At 53.6% G+C, this 5,000-nt stretch overlaps 1 non-coding gene across 1 annotated transcript in view; it reads right to left on the reverse strand.

Annotated features, from left to right (window-relative positions):
* The window catches only part of LOC124621031, a 1,910-nt gene extending 1,173 nt beyond the window's left edge, over positions 1 to 737 (reverse strand). The window contains exon 1 of the ribosomal RNA XR_006980521.1: positions 1 to 737. This exon is cut by the window's left edge and continues 1,173 nt beyond it. This is a non-coding gene — a ribosomal RNA (small subunit ribosomal RNA).
* Between the last annotated feature and the right edge of the window lie 4,263 nt (positions 738 to 5,000).

Genomic DNA, 5,000 nt, shown 5'->3' on the forward strand with positions numbered 1-5,000 from the left:
CAGCTCGCCCCACCGGCAGGACGTCCCACGATACATGCCAGTTAAACACCGACGGGCGGTGAACCAACAGCGTGGGACACAAATCCAACTACGAGCTTTTTAACCGCAACAACTTTAATATACGCTATTGGAGCTGGAATTACCGCGGCTGCTGGCACCAGACTTGCCCTCCAACAGATACTCGTTAAAGGATTTAAAGTGTACTCATTCCGATTACGGGGCCTCGGATGAGTCCCGTATCGTTATTTTTCGTCACTACCTCCCCGTGCCGGGAGTGGGTAATTTGCGCGCCTGCTGCCTTCCTTGGATGTGGTAGCCGTTTCTCAGGCTCCCTCTCCGGAATCGAACCCTGATTCCCCGTTACCCGTTACAACCATGGTAGGCGCAGAACCTACCATCGACAGTTGATAAGGCAGACATTTGAAAGATGCGTCGCCTGTACGAGGACTGTGCGATCAGCCCAAAGTTATTCAGAGTCACCAAGGCAAACGGACCGGACGAGCCGACCGATTGGTTTTGATCTAATAAAAGCGTCCCTTCCATCTCTGGTCGGGACTCTGTTTGCATGTATTAGCTCTAGAATTACCACAGTTATCCAAGTAACGTGGGTACGATCTAAGGAACCATAACTGATTTAATGAGCCATTCGCGGTTTCACCTTAATGCGGCTTGTACTGAGACATGCATGGCTTAATCTTTGAGACAAGCATATGACTACTGGCAGGATCAACCAGGGAGCTGCGTCAACTAGAGCTGAGCAGCCGGCCGCCCGGGAGTGTGTCCCGGGGGCCCGCGCGAACACGCTAGCGTCCGCTCAATTATTCTGCAAACAGGAGGAGGCTGAGCTCCCCTGCACAATACACCTCGAAACCCTCTCAGGTCCCGGCGCCGCGCAGCGCCGTCCTAAGTACTTGGTCGGGTTCGAGAGAGGCGCAATCGCCCGGAGTTTGGCGAGTAGACGCTTTAGGTGCGACCACCCGTGCTCCCAACTGAGCTTGCCGCTGCCGACAGAGGCCCGGGAGCGTGCTGTCGTGGCATTGCCGGCGGGAGACAACACGCGCCACCTACGGTGGCCGGCAGCTCCAACGCCAGCGCCACAGAAGGACAAAAGCCCCACTTGGGTGCCGAAGCGAACTCTCCCAGCACAGCGCACGCGCCAACACGTCCGCACAGCTGCGATACAAACCACCTGCGAGAACCGCAGAGGCGACCGAGCAGCAGACGGCGTCGCGGCGCCGAGCGCCGGGCGGCGGCGCATCCTCAGCGCACACAGTCCTCAATCGGACCAGCACACTGCAGATGTCCACCGCGCTTCGCACCGGGCCCGCGAGGACCTACTTTGGCCGCACGGCGCCGCGTGCAGGGTGCGCCGGCGCGCAGCTGCGCCGCCTGCCGCCTCCGTCGGCCGGCGCGCCTGCCACTGGCCGCCCCCACCAGCCGGCTGTAGCGCGTGCGCCCACGCACCGCGCGGCCAGCACGCCGGGAGGCCCCCCCTCACCGGCCGGGGACGGTCCCACCCAGCCACCGCCGCGTATCGCTTCACACCCACATGCCATTCACGTTCGTGGGCATAGTGGGTATCGCTGAAACAACCGGTTGGTAGCTCAACCGATCGTCGCCATCACTGATTCACCTCTAGCGAGAACAACCGCACCACAACGGTTTACCAGTTGTTCATTTGCGTAACGTCACCAGCAAACGTAGACGTCCATCGCCATTTGCAAATTCAACGATTGTTGCATGCCTGTGTCAGGTGTCACGACACACTATGTCTGCCCACATACACGCAACAACATGTGCACGCTTCGCGAACACGTGGAAGGTGGCCCCCGTACGTATGCGATGTCCATTGCGCGAACGACTGTCAACCGGCCTCTGTCGCATGTCGCAGATGTGGAACGCAGTGCACCATGCTATCACGGTGTGTGAGAAGAGACGACTACGTCTGACAACACGCGCCACTACATCAACAGACGGCTCATGCTGATCGCCATCCACGGCATACCATACTGCAATCCAGCTCTTATAGGGAGACGACACGTAGCTGAGTGCACAATATTTGGACCGTATGGTTCGCCGTTGTTGGCGCAGTCGTGGTACGGTCACACATGTACCACGATGTATCATTCAGTACATGAGGACCAATGTGCAGTACAGTGTGTCATTTGGACGTACAACATCAGCGGACAGTTGACACAAGCCGTACCACAACGTAGGCTGTGCTTCGCCATGCGAATGCCAATGAACAACTGCGAAGGGCATTGAGCATGTACGTCCTGCTGCCATCCGCATTACAGTGTATAGCTGCAAGGTGTTTAACATGAAGCGATACTCTGGGGACCGGGCAGTGCGAGTGGCAAACTATATTGCGGGGGTTGCAGTTAGGCAACACTACACTAATTTAACGCGTCGTATGACAATTACAGAGCGGGTTAAGGCCCAACGTGTGTTGGGTTAAGGCCCAACGTGTGTTGGGTTAAGGCCCAACGTGTGTTGGGTTAAGGCCCAACGTGTGTTGGGTTAAGGCCCAACGTGTGTTGGGTTAAGGCCCAACGTGTGTTGGGTTAAGGCCCAACGTGTGTTGGGTTAAGGCCCAACGTGTGTTGGGTTAAGGCCCAACGTGTGTTGGGTTAAGGCCCAACGTGTGTTGGGTTAAGGCCCAACGTGTGTTGGGTTAAGGCCCAACGTGTGTTGGGTTAAGGCCCAACGTGTGTTGGGTTAAGGCCCAACGTGTGTTGGGTTAAGGCCCAACGTGTGTTGGGTTAAGGCGCAACATAGGTTAGGTTAAGGCGCAACATAGGTTAGGTTAAGGCGCAACATAGGTTAGGTTAAGGCGCAACATAGGTTAGGTTAAGGCGCAACATAGGTTAGGTTAAGGCGCAACATGGGTTAGGTTAAGGCACAATATGGGTTAGGTTAAGGTACAATATGGGTTAGGTTAAGGTACAATATGGGTTAGGTTAAGGTACAATATGGGTTAGGTTAAGGTACAATATGGGTTAGGTTAAGGTACAATATGGGTTAGGTTAAGGTACAATATGGGTTAGGTTAAGGTACAATATGGGTTAGGTTAAGGTACAATATGGGTTAGGTTAAGGTACAATATGGGTTAGGTTAAGGTACAATATGGGTTAGGTTAAGGTACAATATGGGTTAGGTTAAGGCGCAACATAGGTTAGGTTAATTCGCAACATAGGTTAGGTTAAGGCGCAACATAGGTTAGGTTAAGGCGCAACATAGGTTAGGTTAAGGCGCAACACAGGTTAGGTTAAGGCGCAACACGGGTTAGGTTAAGGCGCAACACGGGTTAGGTTAAGGCGCAACACGGGTTAGGTTAAGGCGCAACACGGGTTAGGTTAAGGCGCAACACGGGTTAGGTTAAGGAGCAACGCGGGTTAGGTTAAGGCGCAACACGGGTTAGGTTAAGGCGCAACACGGGTTAGGTTAAGGCGCAACACGGGTCAGGTTAAGGCGCAACACGGGTCAGGTTAAGGCGCAACACGGGTTAGGTTCAGGCGCAACACGGGTTAGGTTAAGGCGCAACACGGGTTAGGTTCAGGCACAATACGGGTTAGGTTAAGGCACAATACGGGTTAGGTTAAGGCACAATACGGGTTAGGTTAAGGCACAATACGGGTTAGGTTAAGGCACAATACGGGTTAGGTTAAGGCACAATACAGGTTAGGTTAAGGCACAATACGGGTTAGGTTAAGGCACAATACGGGTTAGGTTAAGGCACAATACGGGTTAGGTTAAGGCACAATACGGGTTAGGTTAAGGCACAATACGGGTTAGGTTAAGGCACAATACGGGTTAGGTTAAGGCACAATACGGGTTAGGTTAAGGTACACATTGTTGTAAGGAAAGGTGTTTTGGGGGGGGGGGCCGGTTTGTTGATTGTGATTATCGTAAGTAAATGACTGCGGCATCATCTGATTTGCCATGTCAGGGTGCACCTTTGGCTCATGACAGGCGGCGCTCTGATTCCATGCTTGTGGCAGACCTGTGTCTTTCATTCCTGCCATTGTTTGTGTGCTGTGACAGGAGGCAGTATTGTGATGTTGGGTGTACCCCTGTGTAGGACATGTGTGGGTGTTGGTGGCTTAGCTGAGCAATGGTGGTTGTCGGAAGGGTGGGATATTCTGTTTTGTGAGTGGACCTCCCGGTCTGGTTATGATAGTGTGGATTGTCTAATGTGGCGGAGAGGATGCACTGGGTGTTGTTCCATGCTGGTGCTTACATATTGTCTCTGTGCCTGTTACAGGCAGAGAGTAGTGCGTGATAAGAGTGTCTGGCTGACGTGTGGTTGTGATTGTGAGCAGAGTCTTTCAGCATGTATACGGACAGTTGTATACATTATCTGTATTTTGATGGCTCTATCTATTACTAATCAGCGCCGTGTATACGTTTCATCCGGTTCCAGTCGAAACTGTTGTATCTCTGTACATTAGTGACACGGCGAGGCCGCCACGTAGTTACTCGTCTCGGCAGCTTCCACCGGTGTATGGCAAATGATTATAAGGAATCAGTCTAGTCGTCAATACCGATAGTGTGACGTCACATGTCTGGGGTGGGGGACGCTGCGCCCTTCCGGTGGGTCATGGCCTAGGAAGACTCTTCCCACGCAGGGGGGGCTTGGACTGTCATTGACTCTTCCGAGTAATATACTTGCCGTACGTTTTTGCGACTGCGAGTGCAACGCTCACCGGTACCGACATGGATGGAGCGCCTCCTAGCTGCCGCTGAGCATCTGCATTCGTACAGAGAGCAACGCGATCGCGTCTGTAGCTCGTACGTGGTACAGCTCGCAGCTCATGTATATGGACAGCGGGAATGTCGCATATTGGACATAACTCTTCATGAAACGCACGTTATAGGGGTGGATTGCACATTGCGAGTGCGAGCAAAGTCCGCCGTTCATCCGCTGGAGTTGCGAGTTGGGCGGTTGGGGTGGGGCACGAACGGGTGCAGGTGGAGTGATTGCCGGTCCACGACTTCGT

The sequence above is a fragment of the Schistocerca americana genome, chromosome 6, assembly GCF_021461395.2.
Source record: "Schistocerca americana isolate TAMUIC-IGC-003095 chromosome 6, iqSchAmer2.1, whole genome shotgun sequence".
NCBI classification, from domain to species: Eukaryota; Metazoa; Arthropoda; class Insecta; order Orthoptera; family Acrididae; genus Schistocerca; species Schistocerca americana.